The sequence below is a fragment of the Toxotes jaculatrix genome, chromosome 12 (assembly GCF_017976425.1).
Source record: "Toxotes jaculatrix isolate fToxJac2 chromosome 12, fToxJac2.pri, whole genome shotgun sequence".
Taxonomy (NCBI): Eukaryota; Metazoa; Chordata; class Actinopteri; family Toxotidae; genus Toxotes; species Toxotes jaculatrix.
In genome coordinates, this window is record NC_054405.1 from 1,161,953 (window position 1) to 1,178,679 (window position 16,727).

The 16,727-nt window shown below is 39.5% G+C and overlaps 1 long non-coding RNA gene across 1 annotated transcript; it reads left to right on the top strand.

Annotated features, from left to right (window-relative positions):
- The first annotated feature begins 15,169 nt into the window (after nucleotides 1-15,169).
- On the top strand, nucleotides 15,170-16,085 carry LOC121190909. The gene is made up of 3 exons (XR_005895035.1): nucleotides 15,170-15,222; nucleotides 15,382-15,492; nucleotides 16,034-16,085. It is a non-coding gene; the product is annotated as an uncharacterized LOC121190909 (long non-coding RNA).
- The last annotated feature ends 642 nt before the right edge of the window (nucleotides 16,086-16,727 follow it).

Sequence of the window (16,727 nt, forward strand, 5' to 3'; positions counted from 1 at the left end):
TATTTCGCGCGCATATTATACCTAATACTTGGCCTCGAATTAGTATTTCGTGCGCACGTAATAGCTACTTTGTATTATTATACGTTTTGACCATGTCACTAGAGGGGCTCCGTAGCTTGTCCCTCGTGTTTCTCCTCAGCTTCCATGTCGGTCACTACTGTTTGCTGAAAGCCGGGTAGTCACGTGACCACACCTGCGGCTGCCCACAGCGTGTGGATGTGGCGTCAATTAATCCACATTGGTTTACATTTAATCGCAAATCGCAGTCTTTTATGCGGTCACATAATCGCACAGCGTGACATCGCGATTGCAATTAGATTAGATTAATCGTGCAGCACTACTACTAACATGTACTGACTTACTGAAAACCTTGGAGCTGATCTGGACTTTCCTGTAGTTTCCTCTTGTCCTTGTAACAGCAGTAGCTCCTCCCTTCCTTGTCAATCATTGTGCAGAAATATCTGAGTGCTTCTTTCTTCCTAAATCATGAGCAAGTCCTGTCCAGTCCAACTGTTTCTGCTCCTGTTTGACTTCTGAACTTGTCTCTGGCTGTGTGTCCACTTACTGCAGCCTGTGACATCAGGCTGTAGAATGTTGATACATCAAAGGCATCAAAGGACAAACTCTCTCTCTCTCTCTCTCACACACACACACACACACACATTGTTGTCTTAATATAGTTATGAGGACACATCATAACTCTAACCAAAACATAACCCATACTATTGATATTCAATCTTCTCCAAAATACCAAATGAATTACAACAATAATCACTCAGGACCATTCAGCTGGGTTGGTGAATTCAGCACCAAGGACAGCAGCAGCTGAACTGTACACAACTACATGTACTAACACACAGCAAATTCACAAAGTACTAAAATCTGGAGTCAGGCAAAAAAGTGTGAAAGAGTTACATTTCTGGAGTTTATTTTATAACTCTGATTACAGTTTGTGTTAAGGTGTACACCCAGGCCGAGCTGAATTTTGGACTTTATTCCCTGGTGTTCAGGATCTGGTTTTAACTCTGTCCCTGGAGTTCACGACGCATTTTATCGCGGCATGAGCAGCACAAGGAACGTCGTCACAAGGCTGGTAAGAGCATGATTTTTATCAAAAAGTACTTTAAATGTGTGATATTTTGTCATTGTTCTCACTTTATCTACTTACATAGTACCGCTAATGACTGCGAACTTGATGTTGAACGTAACCCCATTGCTTTTACTCCATTATTTAGAGCAAGTAGCTCCCGCAGCATTAGTTAGCTAACTGTCCTTAGCTGCCATTGTGGAGCTGTTAGCTTTCACTCAAACGTTAATGTCGGCCATACTGTCTGTGGCGTGTGATGTGTCTGTATGACGGTAATGACAAACTGTTTGATAAGCTTCACAAATTAATGACGACGCGCATCTTGAAGGTGATTAATACTGTTTTGGAAATAACCATCCAACAATGCAACCGCATGTCGGTGTTTTAAGAGAATAATTTCCGGCTCAACGGCGCAGACGCAGCTGAAAAGTCAGTTTTGGCTAGCATGCTAACAGTTGAGCTTATAAACTGTAGCCTTGCTGTTTTGAACAGCGGTGAGAAACGTGTATTTTAACAGTGTGTAGTTGGGATAAACTTTAACTTCAACATGTTATTCTCAGACATATGACATTTTCTTCCTTTATGTCAAACCAACATGTTGATCAAAGTACAACATGGAGGGAAGAAGAAGGACATTAAACTGGAAGAGGCTTGCTTCTCAGATTTTCTCAGTGCAGGTCAGTCAGGTGTTTAGTATTAAATTAATAAAGATGTAAACATTTTTTAACGTGGAGTTGTTATGGTATAGTCCAGCAGAAGTTTCTTATCCCAGAGACTACAACACTGAAAGTCACAGATCAACAGGGAGCAGAGGTGGATGAGGATGTTTCAAAGATCTGGGTTTTTTCATCTACAGTGATGATGGTAGGACATTTAAACATTCATATTTTGCTGCACTTATATTTTGAGAGATTTGTATCTTGACACAGAGAAAAATATGTGATTGTGAGAAGTGGATGATAAGAATTCCAAAGTACAGTATTTAATCAGTTCATATTAAGCTGTATGTGTTGTCTGCATTTCAGACCTCCCATCTACTGAAGCATCTATGAACCTGGCTGATCGTTCAGACCTGACAGAATATGTGACCCTCACTACTTGTGGTAAGCAGAGTTATAGGTAATGGTAATGTTTTGTCTTGAGACAGGTAATATCCAGCCAGGTATGTGATATAGTTTTAATGTGCTGGACTTTAGATTTTATTTGCCTTATACTTGTGTGTGATCTTCAGATCTAAGTGTCCTGCAGCAAGGGTGTGAAGGCTCCTCCTCTCCAAGTCTGACAGATACACTGTCAGTCTCAAGCACTTTAAGCAGAGACACAAGTGATTCTGGATGCCAGCCTTTGATGGACAGTGTCCTTGCAACTTGTTTACAACTAGATTTTAATCATTATTTATTAGACATAATTCCTAAAAAAATGCAAGTAATATGTACAGGTATTAGATGAATGTATTTGCTTACAACATAGATCTAAGTGTAGTTGTAAATATGTTTATAATGTTTTCTTTTTGAGAATGTGGAGCAAATTCTTACTTCAAAACCAGCAGTGACTGTGATTAAAGAGTATGAAGAGACTGGAAGTTTGAAAGATTCCACCACACGGTTACTGGTTAATATTATTGTCGCTCTCATGCATGGAAAATAAGGATAAGAGGCTTCAACTTAATCCTATATCCTTTTATAAAAACAGACAAAAATGGTAAGAGATTTTTTCCTGCTTGCAGGAGAGCTGTCAGTAAAGCAACAAAAGAGTTCCATGGCCTCGGGATTGTTTCACTTTCCCCATCTTTGAAAGACCCATACTCCAAAAATGATATATAAGTTTAACTCCCTTGTTTGCATACAAGCAACATACAGTATTTGTTCTGGAGACACCTTTTTTTCTTTCAGGAACTTCTATGATATTCAAAGCAACAAAGGCCCTAACCCTTTCTTGAGTGGCGCTTGAAGACTGTGCAACAGAAATCAAAAAGCACCTCTTCATCCCAGAGTAGAGTGGAGCTAAAAGGAGGTCCCACATCATCCAGAACATATGATGATCAGCCAATCAGAGATGAATGCATGGAAGCCATATCTCTCCTTCACTACACAGCTGATCCTGACTTAGTGTTTCAGAGGATGAGAGAAACCTTCTACTACCGTCAGCAGATTCTTCATGACCCACAGCGGTCAGCTGATGTATTACACGTTTCCACGTTTCTTGGTTGTCATGGCACTGGTTAGTATTAAATATATTTTTTAAGTAAAAATATTGGTTTATTTTAAACATTTGAAAATGTTGTTTTTCTCTTTTGATTTAGATTTTGCAAGACTTCTCACTGATGTTTGGAGCAGAGGTTGCTTCAAGGTTCCTTGAAAAATGGAACAGCAGTTTTAAAGATAAAGTTATCAAGGAGGCAGGAACCTGAAAGAGACGTCTCTCTTAAAACAACAACTGAAAGCTGCCCTGAATGAAGGATCTGACACTGCTGATGAAGCAGGTACAGTTATCATCAGAATAGTAATGCAGTTATGTGAGTCGTCCAACAGTCGTCAGTTTATTGTGTTTTTATTGATTTATTTTACAAAAGCATCTCTGAGTCTAAATAGGCCACTTAAGTCTGCAGTTAAGATTCAGTGTGAGGGCTGAACATTGCTTTGCTCTCCAGCACAGATTTATAATGACTGGGCCATTAATAGTTGTTATATGTGTATATGTTTAAGATCATAGTAAAACCATTAGAACAATGCACAGAGCAATATCATAAACACACTACTTAATATATATAATGAGTGTAAAAGTACTTTTCACTCTGTCCCCAGAGTGGGACAGCAACATGGCTTCTCTTCTGGTGCTGCTTCATCTTCTCACTCCACAACCAGCTGGAAGAAAACGTCCCACAAAGATCAGCGTCGGAGAGACAACGGATCATCTGGTAAAATTTCAGAAGGTTTGTCAAAACTTCCAAATACTGTAGATGTTGCTGAGTTTTAGAAACACATTTTTGTAAACATATTTCTCTTGTTTCAGTCATCCCAAAGCCTTGAGGATCATCTCCTGACCACTGAAGGAACCCATCAGCCATATCTTCTTACCACAGAAACTTCAAAGACCCAGGTTTTCACCTTTTATATTCTCTTGGACAAAAAGCTTCTGTCATGTCAGTCATGTACATCCTTTGGTGCTTTTGATGAACTGTTCAAGTCACATTTTGTCTTCGGTGTGAAGTATGATGACGCTCTCTCCAGCCTGTACACATTTTTACAGACAGCTCTGTACAATATTGATACAACTGAAGAAACTCCCAGAGTAAAAGAGCTCAGAGCAAAGCTGTTCAGTCCTTCAGTTTTGGGTTGTGGTAGAGGAATTTGTCAAGCAGGTTATCAAGCAGCTATCACTGGGAATGCCTGTCCTTAAAAACAGTTGAGTCTGGTCCAGTTAAAATGTGTTCAGTTGAAACACTGGATTTTTCTGAAGATATAACAGCATCTCTTCACCTTGATTGTGAAGCCATCGTCTGTGTCACACAGTGGGTGAAATGCTGTGGAGCTGAGTATCGTGTTGGACTCTTTGTGTGCACTGGTACTGATGAAAACATGAACCATTGTTCAGCAAAATAACATCAATCATTTTGCACAAAGTGTTTTTTGTTTTGATTGAGCATGAAACTTGTTTCCATGATCACTTCCATGCTTTCCAAGTGAGTGACACTACACAGAGTGAACTGATTCTAGAAAGGGAGAGATTAAGATATTTCAAATGGTTTGATGCTCAGATGTCATATGGTTGTGATTCATAATGTTATGTTGTATCAGAGAGTTGCATAAAATGATTTCTAATCTGAATTTAATGAGTTCTCTTACTGTTTTATACTTGAACTGTAAAGTGAGTAGTAGTCTACCTCAAGTTACACAATGCACCACAGAGAAATGTGTCAGTTTTTTATACATTTGCAGACATTTTATTATGCAGTAATGTGTTGTTTACAGTGTTTTGTACAACTTCACAAATGTTTTTCATTGACATTATTTGCTGCCTGTGTGCTGTTAAATTTTACAGTTTTAAGGCAGCAATTAATTCAAAGTGTCATGTATTGAATTTTTAAATGTATTTGCACAAATAAAAGCAAAAAATCAACAGGATGGTGTTTGGTGGTTATTTTTCCATAAAAGTAAATAATATAATGAATAAATTTTAACTCTAAAAAGTGTAAATAAAACACATTTTGAGTGTTAGGTGTCAACACTGAAGAAGAGTTTATATCGAAATTAATTAAATTTTAGAGTCACACTCAGTGAGGGATGAGTATTTTAACACCAGGAGGAGTTCAAGTTAAAAATTCAACTCCAGGAACAGAGTAATTTTAACTCTGCCACAGAGTCTATTCGATGGTCACACATGTTCACTCAGACTGAATTGATTTTAACTCACAGAGAGTTTATTCCAGAGGCTAAAATTTGCTGTGTGTGCAGTATTTCCAGCTTTACACATGAACTTCTACAAAAATAAACACTTCTGTAGTGATGAAGTGTCCATGTAACATTTAGGGCTTGACCATGGTTCCTGGCCCCTAAACAGAGGAGGATCAGAGAAAATGTGGGCCAATAGGAGCTGTTTTAGGGTACTGAGTAAAGTTGATCATTTTGAATGTGATTTCCAGAAATGTCATCTCTATATTGTTTCCAAACCTCTTTGCACTCACCCCACCAGGGATGGGAGCTAACGCACTTCAGTCGCATATGCAATCGACTAAACATAAAAATGGAATCCGCGGTCTGCGAGAGCAGTTAACTCTACCACTCTCAACTTTCTGTGCTGCTGCACCATCACCACCACCACCACCACCACAAACTACTGCCACGGTACAAGCCAACGTTACAGCTCCAGCAACTACGTCTGACCCGCGGGTGACTATGGGCGCCACACCAACACTGAGGCTCTGTGGTGTCTTAACACTGCAGTTAAACACCACTCATTGAACTCCAACGAAGGAATGTTTCCCGACTCTGACATCGTGAAGTCATTCACGTGTGGTAAAGACAAAACCGGATACATTATCAGATTTGGATTAGCATTAGCATCGTTCTTTAAAAAACAACTTATTGATGGCGTCAACAAGGCTGGGCCATTCGTGTTGATGTTTGATGAAAGCCTCAATCAGGCGTCAAAGAAAAAACAGCTTGACATCCATGTTCGATACTGGAAGGATGGCTGTGTCCAATCCAGATACTTTGGATCTCAGTTCTTGGGACATGGAAGGGCCGATGATTTGTTGCATCACATCAAGGTAAGTTAATATTCATGTTTTTGCTATATAGGCCTACTTAGACGGCGTCCTGTGGTCACTCATGTGAAGAGTTATTTATTCACAAAGATTTTAGGTATTATAGGGCAATGTTGGCAAATTTATTGTTAGCTACACAAAAGGATTAAATTGGCCAAATGCCTGCAGTTACTTGAATGAAAGCTGTAGGCCTACCTGCATTTATTAACCTGTGGGGTATGGCTGCAAGGTACAAGAAAAAAACATGTTTTAAGTATTTTGTTAAGTTCAATAACTTGTCACAGTTATAGATATGTAATATTTGGCTCAAATTTTGCTGTTGGAAAAAACACCACAAAATAATTTCATTGTTAAAATACCAGCTAATACTTGAAATCAAATGTGTATGCAGTAATGCTTCTCCTTAGCCCCAAGTGCCAAGTTTTGTGAATGCTGAGATCTATTTTACTGTATCTGAATGATTATTTTTAACAGACTTTCTCCTGTGTTGATCCACAGGAATGTGTTACACAGCTGAATATGAGGGAACTACTGTCAGTTGGCATGGATGGCCCCAGTGGGAATTTCAAATTGGTGGATCTTCTCCAGAAAGAGCATGCAGAGCTCTACGGAGGTGCTCAGGTTGTCACTGTTGGAAGCTGTGGACTTCACACCCTCCACAATGCTTTAAAGGCAGGCTTTACTGTGTGGCAGTTGGAAAAACTTCTGCGAGCCATGCACTTCCTCTTTCATAATGTTCCTGCCAGGAGAGAAGACTTCACAAGCCTGACAGGGTCCTCCTGCTTTCCCTTACCATTTTGTAGCCATAGATGGGTCACTCAGAAAGAGATACAAAGAGAAAAAAGAGGAACTGGTTAAAATGGAGAAAACTATTGAAGAAAAGGCCATGCAATTAAGACACTTTCCATAAGATTCTTTTGCTCATGAGTTCATATTAGGGCTATAGCACAGGTTTATGTTAAAATCAAGTAATAGCAGTCCACCAGTTCATGTAGTGGATGCCAGTTTGTGAAGTGATATCAGCAAGAGTTCATATAGCAGATGCCAGCTTGTAATGCGTCAGCAGTTCGTGCAGTGAATGCCTGCTGGAACTGTACTCTTCATTGCACATTTTATGTAGTTTGTTTTATTTTTATTCACAAAGTGAAATAAATGTGTGTGTAATATGAAGTCAACATCAGTGAGTTTCTAAATCTATTCTGTTGTGTATAGTGTTGTATATGTCAAAATCTGTCAACATTAATAAGGACGCTGATTAACACTTGCAACTCTGTCATGATGGTTTTAAAAGAAAATCCGAAGGTAGTAAAAAAAAGGTTTTAAAAGGTATTAAATTTAACTTAAGGATTGCTGTATATACCCTGTGGATGTCCGTGGAAGTAAGTTGCTGTTCCATTATGCAAATGTAATGTTATTTATACCATATTCAGACCATTCTGTTCATCTTTCTATTCTTTGGTGGGTTTCACTCTCGCCCTCTTCAATGCACTCCCATCCCTTTTCTCCTCACCAACTTCACCACCAAAGAAGCTTGGAAATAGCTGAGTTACTTCTTCATATCCTGAAGGGAAGAACATTTTTGTGTTGATTCCTTACTGTCCTTTTTTAAGTGTGTTTTATTTTCTCACATTGTTGTGCATGTTCACGTTTAACAATACACCTAAGTTCACACAGATATGACCTAATTTATGCAAAAAAGGGGAAAACAGAAGTGCCTCTAGTGTCCCTCAGATGGTGTTCATAGAAAGGAATACCATAAAAATGTTTCAAAACCTTAATTCATTCGTTCATTCCACAAACATTCAAAATATACCACCTTGCATCAGCTTGTATTAATTTTTAATCCATCCTAAATTCCTCCACCTTGATCAGTCAAACAAATGTTTTTTTAAACATGTTCCCTGCTGCCCCATTGTCAACTAATTCCTGTTCATTTCTTCTGATAGTAAATCAGTTTGAGTTTTTAAACCTGAATTTAATTTAAGAGTGCTTGAGTCATTGGTTGCAGCCTGATCATTTAATCTAAAAATGATTTTTATAATGATCATACACTTTCAATACATTTTTATGTCTTCTCATTCTTTACATTGTTCTTTTTATTCTGTTCCAGTCAGGTGAAGACCCTGTCCTGCACCTGGAGAAACGTCCTCTCTCCTCCCCAGTGCTGCTCTATGATGGATCAACCACCATCATGGCTGTGGGTAACGTACCTGTGACCACCCTCCTGCAGGAACATTTCTCAGAAGAGATGCTGCTGTTAATGGCATACTACTACACATTGCACTTAACATACCCAAAATGAGTTACAGAGCTCCTCTCTGTTATTCAGAGGCAATTGGTGACACCATCCACAATCAAGATGCCACTAGTGCACACAAGAAAGCAATCTTCATTGAGAAGTAGCTGTCAAGCAGTATTTTGTCAGGTCAGTTGTTCTTGTTACTGTTCGCGCTGCCTTACAATAGTTTTGTGTATTCTGCTTATTACAGTGTCACTTGGTTATTTGCTTAAATTACACAGGGGTTCCAACAGATGTTGAGTTTTACCTCATCAAGGTCTGTATTTCAAAGTATACTTTCATTGAAAAATGCTGATACATAACTGAGAGGGCTGAGAATTAGTTTTTCTTTTTGTGGATTATGGAAAAATGATATTCAAATGTCTTTATTGTAAAGATTGATTGATTGTAAGAATGCATAGCAACCCTAACTCACTGCTGATGATGCTGAGTGTTAAATAAATGTTGACAGCTCTTATAAGCCATTCTGTTTGGGATTTCTGTAGAAACCGTTAAGATATATATATATATATTCTAAAAAATAAGGACAAGTTTTAGGTTTTAAGGTTTAGTTTTAAGATGAAGTAAGCCTTGTTTCAAGATAAACCAACTTGGATTAAGACAGAGCTTAGTCATTCTTCACGAAGTATTTTTTCTCTATATCTAAAATATTTTTTAAACTAATCTTCAGTTTAATTTGCTAAAACTAAAAACAAAATATGTATTTGCTTATATTTAGTATATTTCACATATTTTGGGTTACATTTTAAGTAATCTCATCTTAAAACCAGCATTTTCTGCTTATTTGAAGCCTTCTGAATCCCTCTTTAGACATGCTTATTTCTAGATTTAACAATCTTAATTCAAGAAATCCTGTCAAGTGAAATGATCTTGCTGCATGGAAAGATAATTTCACTTGTTTTGAGTACCTTTTCCCTCAGATTTAGTGCTTTTACCTTGTTTTCAGACACCCCTTTTTTGCAGCATGCTGCATCTCCCTGCACAAATTCTTTCTCTGGGCCCTTTGATAAGGCATATGTGCATGAGATTTGAATCAAAGCACTCTTTTTTCAGTGGTCACCCAAATTGATTTTTAAAAATGTTTGTAAGTCACTTGTGAACCATAATCAGCTTTTTAAATGTTGTCAAAATAAAACCGGTGATTGGGAATTTATGGCAAACAACATGCTGTCAAAGTAAATTGGCTTATTCTCAATGGGAACAAGTACATCAGTGACAGGTCTCTAATTATCACCAATGCAAATGAGACAGTGCCTGTCTTTGAACTTATAAAAAAACATTTATGCGGTGGACAGTTCCTTATATTTTGAATACCAGCTTTATGTGGCTGTGGGTTGGAACAGAGATCTTTTAGCATATGAAATTGCTGTACCTAATCTTGCCCAGGCAACTGAGTTGATAGATGCTGAAAAGCGACTTGATCATACATATTACCCAGTCAGTTTCAAAAGCTGTGTGTATGTTTTAACAAAATACAACAATGATGTCATTGCACTTAAAAATTGAAATGAATAACCATACTTTAAAAGGGGAAGATGTGATGAGATAGCTGTAATGGCTGTGATTTGTTATTGTCTTTGTTGTAATAATAACACACAATAATTACTACATGTAATGTTACACAAGTACAGCTTTGTAAATAAATGTGTTTATGTGGAACAACACCACCACTTAATTTACATGTTAACTCATTTTAGGCTTTGTTTACTTTGTAAGGAAAAAGAAGACGAATACTCTCAAAACAATATTAATTATCTTACGCATTTTACTCTTGCATAGTATATAATTCGCAAAACAAGATCAAAAACACTTTTTGGCTAGATATAAGATTGTAACTCTTAGTTAGATCATTTTTGCAGTGTATACAGTAAACAATCATCACAATCATTTCAAGTTTCCATCATATTATTCCTGAGATAATATGAAACATTTCCAAATCAGCACTTCAGGAGCTTTGGCACCTTCTAGAGGCAGTTAGTGGAAAGAAGCTCAGGTGAAGAGCAGATTTCATTGTTGACTCTCTTTAATATCACACTTTGTGAATGTGTTCCTCTTCTGCTCTCAGCTTTCTTACCCTGGACTTCATCTGTCAGCCAGTGATGATGTTTAACCCAGCACATGCTTCATGGTTCACTTCTGTTTATCTGAACATCTCAGCTGCCATCCCTGGTGGGGTGAGTGCAAAGAGGTTTGGAAACAATATAGAGATGACGTTTCTGGAAATCAGATTCAAAATGATCAGCTTTACTCAGTACTAGAGATAGACCGATTTTTCAGATCATTAGTAGTCAAGGAGGCTGATAACCAATATTTGGAGCCGGTATTCATTTGCAGTAAAAGTGAAAATATTGGCGTCAAAACTTTGAATAACTCCAACACTTAACTTTGTTTAAATGGCTTTAAGCATATGTTTATTAAACAGCTTTTCAGATTTGCAACACATTAAAGGTTGCTTTTTTTTTTTTCTCAGACAACAGACATCTTTGTTTTAAAATTCTAACAAAAAGTGCAGGGAGTTCCCAGGGTCAGCAGCATCTTTTATAAAGTTAACTGAATATTAAATTTATAAAAGATTAAAGAGATTTAAATAAACTAAATAAATAAATAAATAGCTTCCTGAAATTTTATAAAGTAAATAAAACAAAGTTAAATAAAAATTTGCACGGAAATGTGACTCTCAGATCAATTAGTAGTCCCAGCTGAGCAGCACCAGACTGTGGTGTTAAAAGCAGAGTTAAAAGAGTTGTTCAGCGTGCTCTCCAGTGAGATGGCTTCTCTTGCTCTCCTAAATTGCAGAGACTTCACTGAAGACGTGCTCACTTGGGACTGATGAGGGTGGTGCACATAGAAACTTTCTTGCTTGTTTTTCAAGTCTGTCCATCTGCAATAAGGGTTTGAAAAAAAGAGAGAGAAAGTGGGGCCACATGCTGACATATGCTCAACTCATCATGCTTCATTTATTACAGCATGTGTGAAGCCTGTAGTTGATTTTATTATGTAAATGTTATATTGTAACAACATGTGATAGCAGGGACCCTGTCATTCAAAACTAGGCTGCTACATTTCTAATGATTAATGTTACTATAGCTGAAAAAATAGTACAATAGCAATAGGAGAGACTATTGATCCCTGAACACCATGCAGTTCATGTAGGCTTTATGATGCAGCTACATTATGTCTTAAGTCTTGAACAGCAACATCCTGCTCCTCTCTACAAGAAACTATCAAAGAAACTATCACAGAAACTATCACAGAAACTATCAAAGAAACTATCAAAGAAACTATCAAAGACACTATCACAGAAACTATCACAGAAACTATCACAGACAGCTTCAGGACCCACTTCATCTAACAATATGTCATGTTCTGCTGCTTGGGATCAATCAGCACAGAAAGAGGTAAAGTAAAATAACTTGGTAGTTAAACAGCCATTATTGTCCTACAGTTATCTCTCAGACAGACGGTGCTTTGCTGTCAGTTTCTGCAGTGGCACACACACACACACACACACACACTATTCTCCAGCCATCCCCTCAACGTGCTTCCCTGCAATAAAACTAACGAAATTTTACTCTCTCTCTCATTCATACACACACACACACACAGACACATACTTCTGCTATCACGGACTATTTCCATATCGATATTATCATCAACCTTGTTTCCAGTGATTAACAGACACGTCTGGACTGACTGCGAGCGAGCAGAGCTGCTGCTCTGTTTATATAACGTTATTGTGCCTCGCAATAACGTTACTAGTTGTGAGTTGCAGAAAACTGGGACGTTTATTACAATTTCGGGAGAGTCTGCTGCCTTAACTTCCCTTCTAAACCTGCGCTCCGGAGCCTCTCGGTAAAACGTTTTCTCCGCCGTGTGTGTGAGAGCACTGTGCATGCAGTGTTCACTATTGATTGGCTGTTACCCGTGCCAATCAGCTCTGCTTGTACCCAATCAGATGGTGCTGTGTGTGGGACAATGCTGGAGACAGAGTAGTGAGTGCAGAGGTGCAACTGCACCAGAGCCAAAATAACCCAGTTTTAAATTGATCTTTCATCGGCCGTTGGATTAAAAAAAGGCAGATGCCGATATGCGTCAAAATGCCGAATATGGGCGCCGATAATCGGTCTAATCCATCTGCCTAAGAACGTTCATATGAAGGAACACATACACAAAAAAAGGGAAAAACACGACAGAGCTAGGTCAAACAAAAACTAACAGAAAAAAGCAAAGAAAACACAGAAATAGTGAATGAAGAGGTGGTGCCTAACAAAGCCAAAGCGCCTCAGACAAGCGCTTTGCCCACTGCCGCCAGCTCAGGGACCTTTCAGACCAGTCAGTGACTCTTTCTCAAAAAAACACCCAGGGACTTTCCGTAGAGAGTTACCAGTACTGGTACTAGTGACGTGTCGGTCTCGAATGAAACGGCTCTTAGTTTGTGGCGCAGATGATTTTCTCTGTCTGAAGGTAAATGTCAGCACTTTTAATGTTTTACTCGTCAACACTTACTGTTGTTACCTGAATTATCTGATGGTCGAGTTTTTTTGGATGTTGTACTTTTTTTAAAAATATATATTGCGTTATGGTGTTTAGTTGTGTAGACTCTGAGTTGTCACTGTAAACTCAGGATGAGGCAGGAAGAGGACCGTCATTCAGACATGGCGGCGCGAAGATACGCAGCAGTTTGTGTCTCTTCATTTATTCATTATCCGCAATGTTGTGTGGATATTCACAGTAGAAGCGGTGGAGTCAGAGTAGAAGCAGAGTGAGCTGATGGTCAGTAGCTGAACACGGAGCCTTTGTTAGTCTGTGGCTCCACTTACTGCTGACTGAAGGCAGCTTTTCCTGCCTGAATCAGCCTGTGGAGGAGGCGGACCTGGGCCGCTGCTCTCCCGCAGCCTGAGCCGCTAAATGCGGTCTGAGCTCGGCCGGACAGCGGCTGGAGAACAGCTCTGACTTTCTCTGTCATTAGATGAACTCTACGGGACTGAGCTCAGAGGGACTGGCAGGGTTTTTCAGGCTCTATGTCAGGGGTATTCAACTAAAATTTTAAGAGGTCCAGTGAGAGAAAATTTCTTCAAGCGAAGGTCCGGAACACCATAATATATATATATAGCCTCATACTGACTTAAATTAAAGTACAATTCAAAAATAATAACAAAAAGTATAAGTAAATCTGGGCTGGAATGGTGTCAGGGCCATCGTCTCTCGCTGTCTCCCGCTCACTCGTCTCGCTGTCTTCTCTATCTGTCTCCGCCTCACTTGTCTATAAATGTCATCTCCTTGTATCGCTAACTTCCCTCTCCACCTGTCACTCACCTCTCATCTCTGTATTCAGAGTCGCGCTTTCACTCTCGAATTTGATTGGCTGAGCAGCGTCATGTGGAATGGCTTAACTCGCATGCAATTGGTCTGTAAGGTCCGCTAAATAGATACTGTAAAGACAAGAAAAGCTGTGCTGGTTAAAATATTAGCGTCCCGTTGTGATGTAGAATAATCGATAATTTATTGATCGTAGGTCTGGGTCCGCATAAGACGGCGTCTGGGTCCGGACCCGGACCGCGGTCCGCCTGTTAGTGACCTCTGCTCTATGTGATTTTCAGAGAGACAGTTAACACTCCATCCACAGAGTCAGAGGCCTCCTGGTCCTATCAGGACAAACTCTACCTGATGAATTAGATGATAAAGACCCAAATCCATAAATACTCTCACATTAAAGCATCTCAGCAGCTCTGATAGGTGATTATATCTCTGTGGCTGGTCACAGTACAAACAGAAAAACTGTCTGTCAGGACATATTTGCTGTTTTTATTGATGTCTATCTGTGTCTCTGCTGTTTGGTTTGGTTTGTTGTTGCTGCTTCATATAGTTCAGACTTTACTATTAGAAAAGGCAGGAAAGTGCCAGGGGCCCCAACTAAAAGGGCCCCTGGAATAATATTGAGGAGAAATGAACTGAGTCTCAGTTGTTTTGTGTGGAATAATCACCTGCAGCTTGTTTCATCAAGTCATTTTCTTCTGAAACACTGCAGACAAAGATTGTCAGATAAAATCAGTGGATCTCAGTCCATCTGTGTGTCAGTGAATGGAAATGGTCGTCTCTGAATCATGTGTGAAAGATATGAAAGAGGAAAGAAGCCAATCAGTGGAGGAGCAGCTGATATTTCTACAGGACAAATGATGGAGACGATGATTTCAGTTGATGTGCAGATGAATGATTTGTGTTTTCTCTCCAGATGAAGGTAGAAAGTGTGTGTGAGCTGATGTGGATGTGAATTCAGCATCATGAATCAGTGTGAGGACAGAGAGGAGGGAGCCCCTCCCCCTAAAAGCAGTCTGTGTGGGGACCATGAGATCCAGACCAAAAGCTCAGAGGTGAGATGAGGATCTCTAACTGTCCATGACTCTTCTCCATGTCAGAGCTCAGCACTCACATCACTGCACCATCATTATTCACACTCAAAGCTCTGTGTGTGTTGTGTTGAAGGCCAGAGCAGCAGCACACACCAGACTCTGCTGGACCTGGACCTGAACATGGACCTGAGCCCAGCTGTGTGTCCATGAAGAGTGACAGGTCAAAATTTGACCCCATTAATTTCAAAGGACAGCCTCCCTCTGCTGCAAAGAATTGAGCTGCAACTGACTACATATTTTCTTCTTTACTATGAGAACACTGTATGAATGTCGTCCCTGTCCCCATGTCCCTGATGGTCTTAATCTCTGTGTCAACCAGGATCCATCAGAGACCAAACTTCCCTGAGCCCAGCAGTGTGTCCATGAAGAGTAACATGTCAATGGGTTACCTCATTAATTTCAAAGGACAGCCTCCCTCTGCTGCAAAGAAGTGAGCTGCAGCTGAGTTTAAAATGTATCAGACAGCTGTCCTGTATAACTGGTCTTCTATGAAAGATGAAGTGATTATGTTTTGTCTCCAGGCTTCATGAATGACACAGTATATGAACATGATCAGGTTGAAACACAGGCTTTAGTGGCAAAGTTGATGTTTCTCTTTTCAAGAAAAGCACTTCTTATGTTCTTATATGTGTCATTCAGATCAGAAGTAAAACTCCCTGTAACTCAGCACCTATCCAGTTCCAGTGTTTGTGTTAGTGTCCTGTAGCAGAGGTGAGACTTCTGTCAAACCCAGTGTGAGTCCTCAAAACTCATCATTTAAAAGGTGGACTTGTTGTGATGACTCTAGGTCATGAGGTACAGAATTGATTGCTTGTTTCCTCTCATTGAGAATGTCACAGCACAGTAGTGTTTGCTTTAATCAGGACAGTCACCACAGAACATAAAAGCAGCTGTTGTTTGTGTACAAAGCATAAAACACTCACAGATGCTGCAAACATAATGTGAGCTAATTCTTCATGATTCCTCCACAGAGTGGACCAGGAGAGCTCAGAGGTTCCCAGTGCTCAGTCTGCCCAGCAGCATCAAACACACCTGGACTCCATATTTATGGTCTGTGCATGGACAACAACTACTTTGACATCTGTTGTGTTGACAATAATCTCCATGCTGCACTTTTTAGAGCAGTGGATTGTCAGTGTGTCCAACATGGATCTGATGTTTGGCTCCATGGTTTTACTTTGATTGTGTCATTCATATAGTTTTCTGTTCCAGCTGCTGGAGGAGAACATTGTGACTTTTGTGAAGAAGGAGCTGAAGAAGATCCAGAAGGTTGTGAGTCCAGATTACCCACAATGCTCAGAGAGTCAGAGGGAGGATGAGGAGGTGTTGGACGGTGAGGATGAAGAGCAGAGGAGGAGCAGCAGAGAGGCTTTTGTGAAGATCACAGTGAACTTCCTGAGGAGAATGAAGCAGGAGGAGCTGGCTGACTGTCTGCACAGCAGTAAGAGGATTTCTCTAAAGATTCAACATGATGGACAAATGGGACATTTACTAATGTCTCAAGACATGGAGGGAAATATGTTCATGTGTGTTCTTTAGGGGGATGAACATGTCATGTTTTCTTTATGAATCAGTCATTGATGTTGCTTCTTGTTTGTTCATTCAGGACATGTTGCTGCAGTTTGCCAACGTAAACTTAAATCTGCTCTGAAGAAGAAGTTCCAG